Below are 21,544 nucleotides of genomic sequence, written 5' to 3' on the forward strand. Positions count from 1 at the left end.
TGGCAGGATGGTGTCTTGTTACAGGAAACACAGGGGGGTTTACGACCAAAAGGTATGTGGCTGCATGTGTAAGAGAGAGACAATGGGGGGACAGAAACAATCTTCCATGCAGACTTCACTGCATTAATCAGAAACTAACTGATCTAGACATGAACGTGGATCCCAGAAACTGTGTGAATGATTGTGATGTTTTGTGTCCTATTATGTATACACCATGGTATGTATTTTATTATACAACCAACAGTCATTGTAACTTTACCTGTATCATGTCTCCTATCAAATTAATCCTCATTTGATGACTCACGCTTTGATGTACATCACCTTCTCTTAGAATGCAGTGTGGATTTGTTATATCTATCTGAGTATTAATGAACAGAAAAAGAGGGCTTGAGACAGCGTTGTAAATCTTTCCCACAAAGGAAACTCCCGCCAGAAATTCCCTCTTTCTGATTGGTTCAAGGCGTGCCTTTTGGTTAAGCTTTAAAAGGCCCTTCCGTTAGCCCTGCCTCTCTCTCTCTCAGCGCTTCTCAGCCGACAACAACGCAGTTTCTGCTGTTACTGGGGAAAGGGGGGGGACCCCCCCCACTGGGCCTAAACAAGCCTGAGCAATGCCTGCCATGCTTTCATACTCCCAAAAGGGAGTCAGACATTTCTTCAATCTCTTCAATTTCTTCCGAGAACAACGGCAACTTTACCATCACTGACACAACGATCCACTCCTGGTCTTCTCGGCACTTGGGGACGCTGCGCCGTCCAGCGTGCCCTCAGCAGGCTTCGACTCACAACAGCCATGTGCTCGAAGCCACCATGCTCTTCTTCAAGGCCACAGACTCATCAACAAATTCAACCTTCAACCACTTCAAGAATTGACCACGATTGCAACTGCCATGCAAGTATTCTTTGATGAGATTGCTCTGAAGATAAGCTTATGGTTCTTTTCATACAAAAATAGATCTTGCTCCATAGTTCTATTTCCTGTTTCCGGTTCCACATCACTCACCCCTTTACCTATGCATGTATGTATGGATGTATGAATGTATTTATGTTTGTTTAGTGTTAATTATGTTTGTGATTTAGTTAATAAAACTTGTGCACAATTATGAATTTGGTTTCTGATCCTCTGTTTGCATACAAAGTCCCTTTTACGATTTTGATCTTGCTACATGCTAATTGCTGTACATAAGGAATAATTATTTTTCAGCGACCATGAACAATACATTTTCCTTAGAATAAATGAATAATCAAAGAGTTCGTTGGAACTGATTAATTGATTGTAATATTAATTTGGCGTACCTCAAAGTTAATCTAATTAACTGACCCAAATATTAATAATTAATCATAATTGGTAATTATGGATTAGTATTAATATTTCCCCTTTGAGCAAATGTCTTTACATATGGTGGAGAATCGTAGGCATCGTATTAAACATTGTATGCAAGCAGACAGTAATCAATCATGTCCCATAAGTTTTATTAACATCTCATACATGCACATACAAGTTTCTGATTAAATCAGCAAAACTATAGCGCAAATATGCCTTCCTACGAATGGCAGAAAGTTTCTCAATGCTATAATGCATGTTTAAATCGTATATGATAAGAAACCTCTGATTTTAGCGAAGAAATCCTAATCTCAGTTTTAAATCGAGTGTAAGCCTTCTCTGACGAATAAATCTCAGATTAGCCGCGCGTATAAATGGTTCCTGATATTAGCGAAGCAACCCTAATTTCAGTTCTAAAGCGTAAGCCTTCTCTGACGAAGAAATCTCAGATTAGCCGCGCGTATAGATGGTACCAGAACAAATAAAATGAGATGGGCGAAGAAATCCCCATTTTCAGCAATTTTTAAGGTGATTGAGCGATGTTCCTCCTCACCGATTTAAGGCCTTATTATTATTCGTCACGTCATTGTATTCATATTAAACCGCTGAACCGCTCATATGAAACAATCACGTCGAATTAGTGGTATAAATTCTAGCCTAGCTAACTAGGAATTTGCCATTGTCTGTGAAAGAACGGTGCTGTTTGATTTGTGAAAGAATAACTTACATGCAACGTCATGTGTCTAAACTAGACAATCTCTGACTCAGTGCAAACCTTCAGCACAATGCGAACGCTGCTCCGTTCGACTTGTGTTGCTGATTGGCAGTGGGTCTGAAGTGTGAGCAGACACTTCGGTTTACCTGAGAACAGCACCAATCTCACAGACCCTTGTGTAAACAAGTGAATGCGTGTAGCCAAAGCCAGCTCGCTAGCAACCCTACGCGCATACAAGTAAAGCCCTTTTACCTCGAGTGGTAGTTTTAGCACAGACTAAAACTTAGACACGTGCGAGCGTAAAGTGTAACCTTTAAACCAAAGACTATAGACTTTGAACCTTGGCCCTTGAAACAAAGGGATAGTGATTTGAACACAAGAGTCAAAGCTCCTCGAGGCGTTGAATCAAAGGAGTCAATTGCGTCACAAATGATTCTTTGTTTTGAAGCGCCCTCGTTGGCGACCCCTGCTGGTCAGAACAGTGTAAGTGTAGAGAACTCAGCTTAATGAAACACCTTTAACAAACCAATCGCAAAGGTTTGATCAAAGGTGTAAGCACGATAACTTTGTAAACTGTAGGGCTCGTGTTATGATTGCCTGGTCAATCAGACCAATAAGAGACTATTAAATTCGCCTCTTCCTTTATCAAACGCGGCATTAAATGTGTACAAATCTGTAAAGTGATACAAAATCACATAGAGATGAAATACACACTGGTTCACGAACCGTTGAAATTTAGAATGATTTCGAAACAGCTCTGACTCGCAACAAAGCCTGTTTACTGAAATCCCGTGACTTTAGCAGTCTGATACACGATCAGAATCACTGATTTGAGACAAATGATTTACACTGGTATCAGAGCTTCATGGAGCATGTCTCAGAGGCGGTTTAAACTCCGCCCTCTCTCTCTCTCTGTCTCTCTCTTTCTCTCTCGACCCTCTCTCTTTTGGTTTCACTTTTAATTGAAATCCATACCGTTTTTGTTATTTTGTGTTTCATTTATTGCGACTTAATTCTACCCTTATTTTATTTTGTGTATTCACACCTGTTGAGCCTGAATATTCCTATTCAGTTAAGTTGAATTTAATTAAATTTGAAATTGAATTAAATCAATTTGCTTATTCAATTTCCCTCTTTTAGTTACTGGGGCTATGAGGACAATCCCTGTTCACTTTTTATTTCAGTTTATTTACTTACCTTATTTCAGCCTGAATTTCCATATTCAGCTAAATAAAGTTTAACTAAATTTGAAGTTTAACTAAATCAATTGTTTTTTTCCCTTCCTTTAGTTTTGAGCTATAAGGATATTCTACCTTTACTTATACCTTATCTTAGGTACTTCCCATCGACATCTTCCCTCTCTCTCTATAGGATTACAGTAGTTCTAGTAACTGTTGTTTCTGTAACGACCCAGGTCATTAGAATCCTAACCCCTAAGGAAGTACGGTTAACGCAAACGCACAGTAGGCCCAAGACAGAACGGGAGACACTTCCCGCTGTTTCTTCTTCTTTTGACCTTTTGTCTGATGTTTGATGTGTCCCTGCTAGCTTCGTCTAACAGCAGCTTAACCCATACGTGACACCTGTTTACCTATGTCTCCTAGCTAAACTTAAATAGGTAAAACACTCCTTCCTTCCCTTTCCTTTCGGATTTCTATTGTTTCTATTTTGTTTTTTCTCTCTATTTGCTACTCTCGTAGTAAAACATGTGAAAAGAACCATCAGTTTTGAGTAATAGTTTTAGGACATGTAAAAGGCCAGTCATCGGTCGATGCTGCTTAAAGCACATCAACTTGAATACTCAAACCCCTTTTGTTGTGTGCTCACCAACACTAAATTTAATGGCCCACATAGCTGTTCTCCCACAGAGTTTACCACCTCTTTAGAAACTTGCATTGGCCTTTGTCACTCCTCTCTTGTGTTCCCACAAGTATGCCAGTAGGCCTCAGACATCCAGCCCTGCCACCCACCAGAACCACCTGGAAACCGGCAGAGCCACGTCCTCAACATCCTCCAGCCTGAAGCAGACAACGACCTGCCGAGGCAGAGAAGGGAACCGTTAGACGACAATGAAAGCGGACGTCTGACACCCAGCCTGAGCCACCAAGAGCTGACCAGCATCATCTTCTCCTTGGCCACGCTCCCTCAGGCCTCAAACAGGAGGTAAATGAACTTAAAAAACTGGTTGAGCTCAAAGAGAGACACTAAAGCCATCAGTGTCCAGCCAGAGCTGAAGTCCAAACACTGACTCAGCAATGCTGCAACATTATAGACAAACGCAATGTGGTCCTGAACAGAACTGAAACAGTCCAACCACCTGCAAACGGACCCCGCAAGAATGATGTATCCTGCTAAACTTCAGTCACGTAAGCACCCCCAGCACTGCACAAAGTGGGGAAGAGTCAAACCCTCGGCTCGACAATCATCCGCCAGTGTCCTGAGAGCCTCTGCAGGCGCAGAGGAAAAGGTTTAATTCAGACAAACCCTGAAACGACACATGAAGTGATACTCCAAGATCTCAAGCGAATGGTCAGAAACATCCCTGCCAATCTATGAGACATTTATTTTCACCTGCAGTCTTCAACCGGTGTGACACACCAAGACAGACTCCATCTGCTCTGGATCACATCCAGCCAAGAGTGGCACTGCTGGCTTTGGCTGTGGCACCACCAGCAGCTGGAACAAGCCATCATAAAAGGATTCTCAGACTTAAGAGTCTGTATGCAGACTGGGCACTGCCCAGACACCAAACAGACCTAAAAGTGCCTGTGCTACTACCACAGACTCCGAACGAGCTTAACTTGGAACTTGCAACGAACCTGTGACCGAGTCAAACACCAGCTCCAAGAACCTTTTCCTCCAAAACCAGTTAGTCACCATTTCTGGCAGCTCCATGCAGTGCCCACTCAACGATGTGTGACTTGACGCAGAATGCCTTTAACACCTGAGGCCTCCTCAGCTAAACCCCACTGACTCTGAACAGCAAAAACCAGAAGACACACAGCACAACCATAATGCAAGCCGCTGCTACATAGTCATACATACTCATAGTCAGCATAGGACATAGGACTTTTAAAGTAGATGAAAATATGTGCTCAACAGAAGCAGGAAGCGGCATTAGCAAAATTAGAATTTTACTGACTTAAAGAAAATCTTGAATGCATACGTAAGCTCCACGTGCCAACAGACTATGCACTGCTTTCGAACCATACAGACATTTGCCACCATCTGGTTGAAATTGGCCCTGCTGCATATTAGTTTACATGACAATGACTTGTTACAGGAAACCCTAACCTTAAATAGGGCATGCGTCACTCCGACGCCAGAAAGTAATCAAACCACATGAGCTGCATAAACTAACATAGCGGCCCTTCGTTTAACTACTGTTATCCTAAAGTGCGCATTTGATCACTCCGATCCAAATAGGACGCACCATGCGATACGCATCTTGATCACTGGTTACTGGCTTGTTTAAATGCAGATAAAATGATAGCTGAAACTGACATCTCTACTAAAAGTGAAAAAGTCTTAGATTTTTAACTAGTATCGGTAATTCCAGCATTAAAGCGTAAGTCTGTTTGACAAAGAAGCTCAACTCAGCGGCATGCTGTACCAGCATTTATTATTCTGCCTTGACTGGAGGAATCCAAATTGCAGTATTGTTTAATCTGTTTCTGACGAAGAAATCTCAGTACAGTGTTATACACGTAGACTTGGGTGATGCTCCCCTTTCTGCAATGTAAAGGCCTTACAAATTATTGTTAGATTGATGTAATTCATCTAAATTTTGGCTGCATCTACAAGCAGAGCTACTTAGTGATCAAGATTGTTTCACTCGCTGAAAGTCAATATTTATGCATGAGATGGACGTAACCTTGTATGCTTAGACAAGCTTTAACTTATAGCAAACCCATTTCCTTACTTTTAAACAAGTAGAAGAAGTTGTTTAAAGTAAAGAGAAGCATTACACGAGTAAAAGTTTCAAATGACAAACCACATTTGCATTTTACTGAATGTAACATCAAGTTTTGGAAAGACTCAAAGTATAGGCGCCACATTTTAACTTGTTTAAACATGTATAACTCATTTAAAATGTGCAGACATTCTTCATAGACTGTTGAATTGCCCTGACATGGTTCCCTTGACAACGACGTGTCACAGGAAGTGCAAACGCGTAATGTCATATTGTAAACAAACCAGTCTAGATGGCTAAGCTAACCTAACTAGCGTCCGTTCAGCTTAGACCAAGCTAAATAATAACTGCTACAGTTAGCGGTTAGCATCATTTACTTGAAGCCTTTAACTACGGCTTGTGCTGTGCACAGTGCAAAGTGATCTAACCTACTTTGCCTCTAGCCCAGTTAGGGTTCTGATCTCTCACTTTCTCTTTCCTTACTTTCAATTCTTCCCAGCTGAATTCTACCGCCACTAGTTTAGGAGTAGTCCTTGCTGAGTGCTGTCGGCTAAAATTTGCAGTTACCTTGTAAATTAAATCTAAACTTAATTACACGTAAACTGTGTATCTAGAGAAGAATTCTTATAGTCATGAGGATTTTCACCAGCATGTTGACTAAACTTTTGTAAGGACACGCACACAGGGACCGTGTGTCTTAAACACACAGCAGCTGTGACCCACTATGGAGTCTGGTCCAAGCACATCAAAAGTTTAGCCACTCGTGCTATTGATTATTCCCAATTTCAGATCATTCCTGCTGTTTTGATCACTTATTTAAGCCCTTTTTATTTTATTTTACTTGATAATAATAGCCGCCAGCTGTTCACTTGTCTATTCTTTCATTTATTTGATTTATTTACATTTCCCCTCTTGTTCTAATGTGGTTCCAGTCCCCATAGGGCCCAGAAGGAACCAGAGACCTTTATTTGTGGTTTTGTTTATTTTCAACAAGTGCACTCATTCTTATGACCCTGCAAAACAAGTAATCTCAACGATTACTAGGGCATAACTATAGTCCTGAGGATTGATAATAAGCATAATCTGAATAGGAAAACTGTCCTTTTCCTACTATCATTCACTTCGCCAAGCCCGTTGTGAACCACCAGTTAAGTCCAGAGAAATAATTTAGCCATAAGAACCATCTTAAGTCATTTATTTCCTCTTGGCTTATGCCCTTTTCAGAAAAAGTCTTAGCCTACTAACACCCACAGCTAAGATGATAAGGATACAAGACACACTTGACAAGCTACACATAAACACCTAGCTTTATGCTACATACCTAGCTAACCTATCAAACCTTAGCTCTGAACTCTTTAGGGTCATGCATTAGCCTCTCACCCCTAGGGTGTCAAAAATGTCGCAGATCCTCTGTTTAACCTGACCCTAACCAGACAGGAGAACGAAAGAACTGACAAGCCCTCACGAGGAACACTGTTCCACCAAGGCTGCTGACATCCTACAACACCAGAGCCAAACGCAACTGCACCTTGAGAGAAGAGGATCAACGACCCATGACCCAAGCCAGAGTTATAGCCTCACCAGGCTGATCAAGAGTATCATCTCCTTACCCCACCTTATGGGTGTGAAGCAGAAGGTACACAACCTTACATAAAGATCACAGCGTCCCACAAGGAGCGGACCTGTGCTCAAAGCCTCACACACCAGCTAGAGACTGAGTTTTAAACCAGATTCAACGCAGCTGGACTGAGCATGCCCAGCACCAGCGCAGAACTGTCACCCTGGCAACAACCCAGGTAACAGTCAAGCCCTTGGAGAAGCCATGGATGACAGCACCCTCCACCTGCAAACACCACAGGATGACCAACGGCTGTCAACGACAACATCCTCCTCCACACCATTCACACAGGTGTCAATCGGAGGCTCCACAAGGACAGCTGGACACACCTGACTCAGAGCTACCCCAGCTTAGGCAAGCTCACATCAGCACCGCCATAAGGATGGAGCAACACTTCAATCCTTCAGACTACCTTCTGACCTCCTGCCACCAGCACTAGGTCGGCCTGAAAACCACTCTATGCTACATAGAGCCCTAACCACTTCCTGCAACCACAAGCAAACACCTGCCCCAAAACTAATTGACTTCAGAATGACAGGTGACACCCTGTCATGGCACCTGCTGCACCGACACCTGCTGCACCAACTCAAAGACCTGTACTTGGCTACTGTCTACATCACCTGATGGAACGACCACCGCTCCAGGAAACACCAGCAACCAGAGGCCACCATGGCCTTCCAGCCTGGTATGACAGAGGTGTGTCTGATCCTTCCGCACTTTAAACGTCGTTCGTGGTTGTCCTTGAGAGGGACAACAACGATCGAAAGGGGGGAAATATGTAGCGTCTGGACCAATCGGACACACACAATTCATTTATTTAATGAATAATCCAGCAAACTCACTGTGAAACTTTCACCAAAACTTAACATCCCAAATGACGCTAACACACTGGCAGGATGGTGTCTTGTTACAGGAAACACAGGGGGGTTTACGACCAAAAGGTATGTGGCTGCATGTGTAAGAGAGAGACAATGGGGGGACAGAAACAATCTTCCATGCAGACTTCACTGCATTAATCAGAAACTAACTGATCTAGAAATGAACGTGGATCCCAGAAACTGTGTGAATGATTGTGATGTTTTGTGTCCTATTATGTATACACCATGGTATGTATTTTATTATACAACCAACGGTCATTGTAACTTTACCTGTATCATGTCTCCTATCAAATTAATCCTCATTTGATGACTCACGCTTTGATGTACATCACCTTCTCTTAGAATGCAGTGTGGATTTGTTATATCTATCTGAGTATTAATGAACAGAAAAAGAGGGCTTGAGACAGCGTCGTAAATCTTTCCCACAAAGGAAACTCCCGCCAGAAATTCCCTCTTTCTGATTGGTTCAAGGCGTGCCTTTTGGTTAAGCTTTAAAAGGCCCTTCCGTTAGCCCTGCCTCTCTCTCTCTCAGCGCTTCTCAGCCGACAACAACGCAGTTTCTGCTGTTACTGGGGAAAGGGGGGTGAATAAATGAATAATCAAAGAGTTTGTTGGAACTGATTAATTGATTGTAATATTAATTTGGCGTACCTCAAAGTTAATCTAATTAACTGACCCAAATATTAATAATTAATCATAATTGGTAATTATGGATTAGTATTAATATTTCCCCTTTGAGCTAATGTCTTTACACATATCAAACATTTTAGGGGTACTTTTCTCTGAAAAGCTCCATGAATGGTGTGTGTGTGTGTGTGTGTGTGTGTTGGAATGTCACTAGGCTGTAAAGTCACGGGAAGTTCACGCTGAACTGGGGGGAACCCCAGCCACACGGGCGCTGGAAAATTACCCCGTGGGGAATAATTAACCAGAGCTGCCTCCCTAAGGACAAAGACGATGTGTTCGACACCCTCATGATTCACTTAATGTGAAAAGCAGATGTCATTGTTGCTACAAGGTCTAATATATGTTGTTGGTGAGAATTTTCATGTGAATACCCAGCAAACACAAAACATTTTTACAACTTTTCACAACGTTGTATTTTGGTTGCAATTAGGTAATGTTGTAGTACAACGTTTTAAAAACGTTGTTAAAATACCAAATTGGTACGTTTTCTTTAAGTAGTAAAAAAAAATCTTATATACCATGTCTGTTTACTACTAAAAGGAAACTAGACCAAACTACAAAGATTCCTTCTTACGTGTGACGTTACCCGCTGCTGTCCGTGGCGATGCCGCTGAATCTGCTGATGTCGACGGCTGGAGAATCAGTTATTCTCTAGTGCAGGGGCTGATTCACTGAGTTATGCGAGATACAGGTGTTCTTTATAAAAGAAGCACTTCATAAATAGTTGAAATTGCATTTATTAGGACTCATGGGATATTATAAAAATAATTCAAACTATAATAGCCTATACTAGCCTAGCCTACGTATTTTAAAATTGTATCATATATTGCTGCCATAATAACCATTTTAATTTTTTACGTGCTTTCTTCTCTTTCCCATTTGTGTTCGCTGAGGTGGAGCTGCGATGAAATATTGTTCTTGGAAATACTTTACAGCATTTCAGTAATAAAAGTGTACCTCTTACGTACGGTGCTCGGCAGTGATCAAAAAGGATTTAAACAGTGGATTTTGAATCTCTTATTGTAAACTCAGAGATGTGGATTCAGACGGCAATTAAATCACCACAAGATTTTCTCATCTCTCTCTCTGAAAAATGCTTGCTTCTTTGAGACACACTTATTCTAATCTCACACACTGTTTAGGGTGGATAGTGTGGACATTGAACATCACATCATTACATTCAACATCTTCTTCTGAAATGAGGGTGTTTTATCCTTTATTAGATCTCCACGAGCACAACAGCTTTATATGACAGGAGCGACACACACACACACACACACACACACACACACGCAAACAGGCGCACACATCTTTGTGGGGACTCTCCATAGACGTAATGGTTTTTATACTGTACAAACTGTATATTCTGTCCCCTTACACTAACCCTACCCCTAAACCTACCCATCACAGAACACTTTCTGCATTTTTACATTTTCAAAAAAATATAATTTAGTATGTTTATTAACCCATTTCCCTCATGGGGACCGCTGGCTGGTCCCCACAATGGAGGTGATCTCATGTTTTACTATCCTTGTGGGGACATTTGGTTCCCACAATGTAATATAAACAAACACACACACACACACACACCAGCCTCTGTGCCTCAGCTCACACTGAAACATCTCTATCATGAACATGACAAAGTCAAGATGATATTTGTGTGTGTTTATAATCAAAGACACACAGAAGCTGTTCAGGGTCAATAAGACAAACTGAAATGTGTGAAATATTTCTGATCGTAACGAATCCTCCTCAGATTAGACAGAATCATCTGGAAGGAAGACATCAGATATCAGCGAGTGTTTGTTTCAATCTCAACAAGCTTTGATTCTCAGTAGAGACTAGTTTCAGACTCGGCCTTATTCAGTCTTTCTTGGATTATGTGGCATTAGTGTTTTTCATTCTCTCAGTTATTAATGTGCCTGTGCCTCTCTTTATATCAGATTAGTGAATGGAGACAAACCAGCGCTCGCAAAGGGAGTCTGACAGGAGCTTTTCTGAGGGAAACTTTATCACAAACTCTGTGCTTTTACTTCACGACAACTGACTTTCAGGATGTTATAAACATAACATAGTAATGTGATAGTAATGCCATAATTTTTAGGTGTAGGCGATAATAATAAGACTAAAGCTCTGGTAATGTGCCGATTACTGAGATTTATATATTCTATATGAGCGCACACTGGACCGTCCTGTTTAACACACGATACAGGTCTGTATAATTGACTATGAACAAAATTATTTAATGTTAAACACTTTTCAAAAGATTCTTCCACCTTTAATTATCTGCAGGAACAAGACAACACAAGAAGATGGAAACAAATCTCTGATGGAAACATTAATGACACAGAATCTTAGGTGAAATTCACAACATTGTATGTCACATGATGTAATTTCTGGATAATCCTGAATCGATTAGAAGACCATATTTCAGAATCGTCTCAAATGTCACATCAGCTGAGAAACTGAGCTTTTCCAAACACTGAATCAACTGAACTAATAGTTTGACAGAATGATCCGATGTCGTACCTTATTAATCAAATACGTGTATGTTCAGAGGGAGAAGACTTGAAGATAAAGAAGACCAAAGCAGAGAAGTGCAGTGATGAAGAAATGCATTTAAAGAGAATCCGTTACATTCAGACTGTGATTCATATGGACATTTCTGTGTAATGTCATTGATCTTAACTTGACATAATATTATGGCCAATATTTCTGGATTTAATTGAAGGTTTGAGAATGCTACTTCTCTTGAGTTTATAGAAAGCAGAAGACTGTACTGACTGACTGAATTCACAAACTCTCTACTTGTTATAGGTGGGGATTTCAGTGTTGTGATTGACAGCGCTCTTGATAAATGTCCACAGGCCGACTCTCATCACTTAATTCAGAATATAAACCATTCCTGGAGACACTTGATGTGACTGATGTCTGGAGATGGACGGGGTTTATTTGTTGTTGATATCTGAGGTAAAGCTGTGGTAAAGTAAGCAAACATCACGTGAGCGTCACTACGGAAAGCAGAAAGTGTCTTCAGACTTCACGTCTCTGTTTTCAGCGACTCCATAGAGAAAAACCATAGAGAGGAAGCGAAAGCGTAGACAGATCATAGAATGCAAACTCAAACAGGGTGACAGAGAGCCAACACATATTTTACACCGGCACAAATATCACATCACGGTAAGTCTTCAGGAATTAATCTTCAGGATTATAATGATATCGAGCTCTAGGGATTCTGCTTTTAGTTTAGATTAATTTACAGACTCTTTACAATCTGAAATATACAGAGGTGGAAAGTAAAAATGTAAATGTTCAACACTTCCGCTCTTCTGTAGGCCAGGCGTTGGTTCACAGACGATCATCTTTAGTGAGAAGATCGATTATGACAAACAGATGTATTTTTGATGGCTACAGAAAATCTATACTCTCCAATTAAAGTGTCTGGATTGTGATATTTAAAGGAAGAAACCCGAATAAATAATATGATCAATTATTTACTGTTTTTATTTCACCTATGTGAAAATGCTCAATAATAATAATAATAATAATAATAATAATAATACTAGATTAAAAAGTTTGTCGAGAACTTTAAGTTGGCTTGAGAAAGTTTGGACCAGAAAATTTGAAGAAGTTTAAAGTAATCTGAAGTTTAAATTAGTTTGAAGTTTAAAAGTAGTTTGAAGTAGTTTTAAGATAGATAGGTAGATAGATCTTGAAAACGCACAAGATGTTTTAAAAGAGGAATTAAATGTTGGTCAAACCGCAACTAGAGTTGCTGAGTCAGTGTTGTTTAATGAGGAAGAGGTTTTGTTGGACGCTGACATTTCCAAATTTAAAAAAATACAGAAAATAAATCAAACACTGAACAAGTTACAAAAGTGTCAAAGACGAATCCCATGAGCTGTTCTTCTCAGTCAGATGATGGGTTGATGAACACGAAGAGTCTGAAAGTGATGTTGGTGGAGACACACAGATGGATGTGGAGAGTGCTTACTCTTTCACCAAAATTCAGTCCTTTTTACAAAGAACCAAAGGCTTGAGATCAGTTAAAGTTGATGAGTTTTTCCCAGATTTAAAGTTGTTCCTTGATTCAGTTAAACTATTCATGAAAATACAGAACACCCCGGCCAACTGACCTTTACAGACCAATACATTTTTCGTCTAAATAATTTATGATAAAAGTTAAATAGCTTATGATGGTTAAGTGTCTTTTGTTTTTCTTTTTCTTTGTTTGTGTTAACCTCTCTGTTTTGTTAAAATGCAAATTAACATTTGCTATGTGTGACATAAAGCTGGGTTCTTTAAACATCAATGTTGCCAGAGAGGATGCAAAGAGAGTTTCCCTTATCAGTTTGTTTAAAGTTAAGAAATGAAATGTCATTTGTTAAAGGCGCAGTCCTTCTATGAGGGTTTCCGAGGAGGATAATGTAGAGTTGGATGCACCGATCTCTGCTGATGAACTACATTCTGCATTGCAGTGTCTAGAAAGCGGTAAAGCTCCAGCCATTGATGGCCTTCCTGTGGACTTTGTGGAAGTTTTCTGGCCTGTGATTGGCTGAGATTTGTTGCTTGTTCTCAGAGACAGTTTAAGTACCATAATTTCCAGAATATAGAGCGCACCTGACTATAAGCCGCACCCACTGAATTAAAAAAAATAAAATATTTTGAACATAATATGGGCCGCACATGTCTATAAGCCGCAGGTGCCTACCGGTACACAGGCTTTAATGAAACACGGCTTGTAACGGAAAAAAAATAGGCTTTAACGAAAATTTAACGAAATACGGCTTGCAACGAAAATAAAGAATTAGTAAACAGTGGCCTACCAAGAAAGTCATTGGTCACTATCTTCCTCCTCCTGTGCACTGAAACCACTGAAGTCATCTCCTTCGGTGTCGGAGTTGAATAGCCTCAGAATTGCTTCATCCGATATTGGATCATTTTCATTGTCTCTCTCGTCACTTTCATCCGGAGGCAAATTCCCGGCTGAGCTCATGCTGCCCTCTTCAACATGCAGCAGTCCAGCCTTTCGAAACCCGTTGATGATAGTGGATTTTTTGACAATGCTCCATGCTGTCAGGACCCACTGGCAGACTTGACCATAAGTTGCTCTTCGCATGCGGCCCGTTTTAGTGAAGGATTTCTCCCCATCTGTCATCCAAGCCTCCCACTGAACACGGAGCACCACCTTAAATGCACGATATACACTGATGTCGAGTGGCTGCAAATACTTTGTTGTGCCCCCAGGAATCACAGCTGGAATTGAGTTTGTCCTGATGGCTTGATGGCTTCTTTCACCGAAACTGTTATGTGGGCCCTCATGCTGTCCAAAACGAGCAATGCCTTGTTCCTGTGAAAGAATCCTCCCGGTCGCTTGCCGTAACACTCCGTATGCCATTCATGCATTAGGCTTTCCGTCATCCATCCTTTCTTGTTGACTTTCACAACAATTCCTCTCGGGAATTTTTCTTTTGGCATCGTTGTGCGTTTAAAAATCACCATTGGTGGAAGCTTTTCTCCCGATGCCGTGCAGCTCAGAACACAGGTGAAGTGAGTTTTTTCATGCCCAGATGTTTTCAGCGTGACGGATGATTCGCCTTTCCTGTTGACAGTCCGAGTGAGAGGCAAGTCAAATGTCAGAGGAACCTCATCCATATTTATGAGGTCTTGCGGGCCAATGGAATGCTCCGCTATCTTTGCATCAGTGCAAAGATTGCATCAGTTTCACAAAAAGAATTTGTGGAAGTTTGAAACTTTTTCCTTGTAGTTGGGAGGGAGCTGCTGACACAGACTCGTCCGTACCCTAATGGACAGGCCTTTACGTCTCATAAATCGGAGACACCAGGATGGTCCACCTCTAAAATCCTCAAACTTCATTGCGGTGGCGATTGTTATGGCTTTCAGTCGGATCTGCACAGTTGAAACACCTCGGTCGTCTGCTCTCTGTGTGTTGACCCAGTCTTCGAGCTCATTTTCTAGTTCGGGCCATCTACTTTTCTTCCCTCTGAAAGCTTTAGTTGTCTTTTTGCACTGAGTCAATTCCTCACGCTGCTGTTTCCAACGTCTTATCATCGATTCATTAAGACCAAGCTCCCGTGCAGCAGCTCTATTTCCTTTTCCAACAGCCAGATCAATCGCCTTCAACTTGAAAGCTGCATCATATGCATTTCTTCGTGTCTTTGCCATGATGAGGGTGACAAAATGACTACCATAATCAGAATGATGGGAAGTTTGAGCGCGCTGGACTTTATCTAAACAGTAAACAAAAAAGTTGTTTAACCCGTTCGGCAATTTCATTGGTCTACTCTAATGAAAGCTTCATGCCGCCAAAAAACTGAGCACATCACAGAATGTGTTTTTTTACTCCGTTTTTTTGCGGCATGAAGCTTGTGAAAGCGGGAAAAATCTATAAATTAGCCGCGTCGTTGTTTAAGCCACGAGGTTCAAAGCGTGGGAAAAAAGTTGCGGCTTATAGTCCGGAAATTACGGTAAAGGACACTTACCATTGAGCTGCAGGAGAGCAATCCTCACTCTTCTCCCCAAGAAAGGGGATTTACAAGAGATCGAGAACTGGCGGCCAGTTGCTCTACTCTGCACTGACTACAAACTTTTGTCAAAGGTGTTGGCAATGAGACTGAAATAAGTTATGGAGCATTTTATTCATGTCGACCAAACTTATTGTTTACCCAATAGGTTGATATCTGACAATATCATTTTAATTCATTGTAGCGCCCCCTAGCGTGTCTAGCTATTAGCGTGGAGTGCGCTCCCCGAATTCCTATGTGGCGAGAGATCTCTCTCTCTAATATTAATTAATACTCTACTGTAATTCCCTAATTATAAGTTACTTGTTAGCATTTACCTTAATAGTAGCTTTTAACTTAATGCAAAAATGACAATACAGTGTCTTTATAGCTAAATGAAAGTGAAACACTAATTGTATGCGGCTATCTCAAGTACTTGGTTAAATAAGCATTAACTTTTAAAGTTACATTATTGTTCTACCCTTTTAAATGGCTATCAATACTATAAGTGCAATAAGCATCAATTGAAATGTCACTTAGGCTATCTTAATCAGCGTTAATAAACACTTTCACTTTAAACCAGGCTACTGTAAACTTAATAATATTATCTTGCTTTAAGTATCAAAATTATCAATATCATAAACCCAATGTAATGAAAATCTGCAACAGAAATACGTTTAAACTATTTACTGAAAAAAATATAGTATTTACATATACAGTTCAAATATCAAAAGTGCAATTCAAATGAAACACAGTTCAGTCAAATGACCAATTATACAAAAACACTCAATTCCCCACAATTAAAGCTAAGCCGGCAAATGACTAAGTGGCCACTCAATAAAATAAAATGAAATGAATACCCAGATAGTCAAAGGAGGACACGTTGCAGGCCTGTAGCGTGGCTTGGGAGCGGAGAGACCTTAAACACAATGGTCGCTTCGCGCCGTGGCGCAGCAAACAAAAAAAACTCACTGCTGTCGTGTGCTGTTCGTTGTCGTCGTCAATAAAATGATACCAAACATGAAAAGGAAAAAACAACATATTCACAAGATACACCATGTGTGATATATAGACATTCTTAATGAACTTTCAGTGACTTGAGGAGGGAGGGGAGGGGAGGTAAAAACAAAACAGTCCGTAAAAACAAACAAACAAAACAGGCAGGGGTCAGAGGCAAAAGGGTAACCCAGGGAACAGGGCAAGAAATAAAAAATAAACAACAAAAGACATGAAACCAGGGAGAATGCTCAGAAATGCAGTGTGACACAAACAAAACTTCGCTGTTAGTGAATGAGTGACCATGGAATAAATAGGCTGATACTAACAAGGTAATGAGATACAGGTGAATGCAATCAGTGATGAGTCCGGGCAGTGAGTTCTGGGAAATGTAGTTTGTGAGGGAGTGATAATAGTCTGTTGTGGAGTGCCCTCTGGTGGCTCTCAAGGGCACTCCAGCTGGTGACTGTTACAATTGATGTGTCCGTATTTCTTTATATTTAAGTCCAAGTTCAAAATAAAACTCTATGAACCGTTCCATTGTTAACGTACAGAGCTGTCTGAAACACTGATTAAACAGGAAGTGTTTGTCCGAACCTGCAAAAGTTTTGAAAAATAAGGTGAGACTCAAGATTTTTAGAAGTAATAATACAGAGTTGAGTGGCTCCTCACTTTTGTTGTGTCAGGGGAAAATAAAGAGGATTCCCCAGTTGACAAATGCCACCTTAGCATGAAATCTGCCGCTGGTTACAGCAATGCCACCCTGACTGAAGATGCCAATGAGAACAATGACATCTGTCAAGCTGACACTGCTGTAACAGTGGATATCAATAATGAGGATCAGGAAGATCTCCAAGGGCTTTGAAATCAGGCCACAGAGCAAAAAAAAAAAAAAAAAAAACGGAAAAAGCTTAGAAGGAGAAGTGAGAATATGGTTGTGTAACGTGAGTAAGTGTGAGAAAAGTGTCAATAGCGTGAGTCTCGCACTGAATGTCTGAGAGTTGGCAGCACTGGCACTAGTTTAGACTTGGAATTAAACTTTAATCCCCAAATCACGGAAGCGCACACTAGTTATATTGCCATGAGATCTCTTATTTATTATTATATATCAAGACATAGCAGAGAAAAACTATTTACTGGAGAGATGGTCTTCATTCATCAATACACAAAGGTTGGGCATTTATATGCTGACCAAAGTAACTTACATTATCTTTAAAAGGTAGAGATACATGTGTGCATGTTTAAAATTGAATGTGTATCTCATGCTACACAATCCTCATTCCTTAACCCTCTGGGGTCTGGGGTGTTTTTGGGGTCCTTGAGATGTTCTGACATGCCCTGACATTTGTGCTTTTTTCAGTTGCTTATAAACATATTAATGGCAAAGGTGTAAATTCACTCTATATAGCACAAACAGGACTTCCATAATATGTGAGCCACATGTATGTACATGTTTTCATTTTTGAGAGAATAATGTTTATGCATGGTTATAGTTGATGACTTTATTTTTGACAAAACACATACAGTATATATTCCTCATCTCAGTATAGCAATAGAGTTTGCTAAAAGCTGTTCATTCAATACAACAGTATTTGAAAATCGATCATATTTTGTAAATTACATTTATATTTGCATTTATGTCAAAACCTAGACACTTTTAAACATCAAAAGGACATTTATTAATATGTATTCGTGTTAAAATGACAAATAAACAGATTTTCCTATTCAATTTTGCATGGAAACGCTTCCAAGACGCTTGCGTGTCGCGTGAAAAATAGGCGTCGGTTCTATTTCTAGAATGCACGCGTTTTCCACGGGGCTCGTGCCGCGCCTGAGACGCGCGTCTCACACAGGCAGTGTACAAACTCTAAACTGTTAACATGGGAGCCGAAATAAAAACGGACACGCCACGCAGCTGAGACGCTTATGCCACGCATCCAGTGTTTCACCGGCCTTATCCAGCTGATGTAGGCGTTTCACAGGTTTGTATGGATCGCCTCACATTTGCGTTTGAATAGAGCGCTCTCCGTAGGCGGAGTCACATTAAAACTTAATTAGCTGAGATGAGAACGACTGACATCTCTCTCTTTACATACATATTATATAAACTGTGAATATTTGTTTTTTATAAAAATTACTTCATTTAAAAGAAGAGAATTCAAGCTTCATGCCTGTGTATCTGTATGCCTGTTTGACTGAGTATTCGCTGAGTTACAGTTCATTTTCGGACGCGTTTCAGAATTGACTTCACTGACGGAGAGTAGGCAGAACTCGCATCATGTTTATTTTTCTTTATTTGGCGAAAAGCACAACACTTTGTTTTTATTATGAGCATACACAAAAAAAATACACACTAAACAGGATCGATTGATGTATAACACAAGCATATAAGATAAAAATTAATATTTTTTTTAAATTTATTTTTTGCACTCATACGGAAAAAAACAAGCCTATCGCGCCGGCGCGATAGCCGACCCCAGGGGGTTGAGAATACTTCAGTCAACATATGCATCAGTGGAAACTATGCTAGATTGCATTCACATTCCTCTGTGGTTAAAACTAACTCCTCTCACTCCTCTCCATGTCCTTGGTATGTGATCCTCACACACACTTGCTTGCGGATATATGAATGTTAATAAAAATGTTATAGCCATGTAAAAAGGCTTTTATGTTTTCTAAATTCTCGAGTGCCTTGACCTTATATGATTTTTGCAAGTTGAACTATCCCGCATCAAAGAGCACCGAGATACTGACTTTATACTCCAGTTTGGATCTTGTTCAATCAAATGTTTGTCTTCACCAGTGATGGCCGCTTTCATCACGTTTTTACGTCACAACTGTTTCCAAATGTTTCGACATTTCAATAGTTCGCTGTTGGGGGCTGATCCCAGTAAACCAGTGTTTATGGTTTTTATCTGATCTCAGATCAGTTTATAGTTTTGTAGACATTTTAATGAGATGTTTTTGTAATTTGGTGATGGACAGCCCTGCCATTCAACAATCTAAACTATGTTTCCTGTACAACATCATTACTCACTGCTTAACTACCGTAGTATGATGCATCACCGAAGAAATCAACTAATTCTAGTATCAAAATGATAAACCTGTCAGATAACTCGTTTAGAGTAACATTACTAGAGCATAGACTGCCTTAATGATGAGACAACAAATGGCAAAAGTCTAAAATGGAAAAATTTAAAAAAGAGAGTATGAGGTGGTAAAGAAATAGATTTTCACAATGACTTTTGGAAATTACAGGGTGAAACTTGTGCTAAATGCTCAATTTTGAACCACTGACAAAATCAAATGCTTACAGATGTGTCTATAATGTGGCTGATTATTCCTGGCACAACAAACTGCTGTTCATGAGCAGTGTATGTCACTACTGAAATTATTCTCATTAACATTATAGTTCATGGCATTTGACTGCATACAACAGTACTGATTATAGATATCCGTTTGTCTTAATGTGAAATCTGGAGGGAATAAGTGAATTCTTCCTGATGCCTTGAAGGGAAGAATGTAGTGAGCAAGTCTAAGCCAGATGTGTGAATTTTCCAGATGTGACAAAACTCTTCTAACAATGAGAAATCGAAACACTCGTACTAATGACACACACTTTGTTTGTGATAACAAAGCTTATCTATTCCTCTGTAAGGGATTTTAAGGATGTTATTTGGCTTCTATTACTGGCAATGTGAGTAATTTCAGAGGAGAGGATTATGTGAAACATCTTTTAATCATGACACAGATCGATAATTGAATCTCTGAAAGTGAAAATATGATCAATGTACAGAATGAAGTACAGGCACTACATGAGGCCACCTTTGGTGTTTGAGGACACACCAAAACTCACTTATTTCTGTTGCTGACATTGCAGAAGAAGTGCATGTAATGAGGAAGCTTGTTTTACTAAATCGAATGGCTCTTGATATTCTGTTAGCCTCCCAGGGAGGAACATGCAACTGTTACATGTTCATATATCCCAGACAACACTGGAAGAGCAGTGCACAATTCAGTTAAACTGGGGGGACGCATGGTTCAGATCAATATTGGGGCCACTGTGAATCATTTGAAAGCACCTTTATTAGTTACAGTTTCAGGAGTGTTTCTCATCAGACTCTTGTACATTGGTTTGTTTTGTGAGACACTCGACTGTCGTAAGGCTTTCATCTGACGTCAGACACACACTCTCAACTGACACTGGTATGCGGTTCAAAGAGCTGTTCTGTTAAAGAGCATGTAGAAGAGAAGAGTACGACCTGATTACACAAGCTTTTCAGAGTATGTTTTGATCATGATCATTGCTTGCATTTAATCAGTCTATGTAATCCAGTGTTTTCATACATGATTAAGAGGAGGATTGAAGGATCTAAGGCTTTCAATAACAACCTGTGTTTTACTTTAAGCAACCAGACTTTGGTGATGTTTTATTTTCTTTCCTTTTATACTTGATTTCATGATAATTTATAATCATTAGTTACGTATGTAGTTGTCATTTGATTTATCATTTATTAATATTATTGGATTTACATAATTTACTAATTTTTGTCATTTAATTGTTTTATTATAATTTTTTTTATTTTGTTTTTATAGTTCTTTCTTTTTTAACTTATTTCCTTGGTCTTGCTGTTTCCTTGCTATTGTTGTTTAATCTCATGATTGTGTGGTTTGAAGGGATGTTTGTCTTAATGAGTTAGAGATGAGAGAATGTCTCCATTTCAAGGTTTTTAGCGTCACGGGACGATGTTGTGAACCAATCATTTTCCATTGTTTTTCTCTTGATAATAACACTTGTTGGAATTGTAATGGTCAGGCGAAGTGTAACATCTAGATGAAGTCAAAGCATTGAAACGTACACAACTAAGATTATTCAATAAACTCTGCTCTTT

At 39.9% G+C, this 21,544-nt stretch overlaps 1 protein-coding gene across 1 annotated transcript in view; it reads left to right on the top strand.

Annotated features, from left to right (window-relative positions):
* The first annotated feature begins 12,215 nt into the window (after positions 1–12,215).
* LOC311081649 (neoverrucotoxin subunit beta-like) overlaps positions 12,216–21,544 on the top strand; it is a 29,268-nt gene continuing 19,939 nt past the window's right edge. Inside the window, exon 1 of the mRNA XM_084112248.1 lies at positions 12,216–12,312. The gene's annotated coding sequence lies outside the window, so the exon portion shown is untranslated. The remainder of the gene's footprint in view (positions 12,313–21,544) is intronic.

Source organism: Abramis brama (assembly GCF_963993115.1).
Source record: "Abramis brama genome assembly, chromosome: 4".
NCBI lineage: Eukaryota > Metazoa > Chordata > Actinopteri > Cypriniformes > Leuciscidae > Abramis > Abramis brama.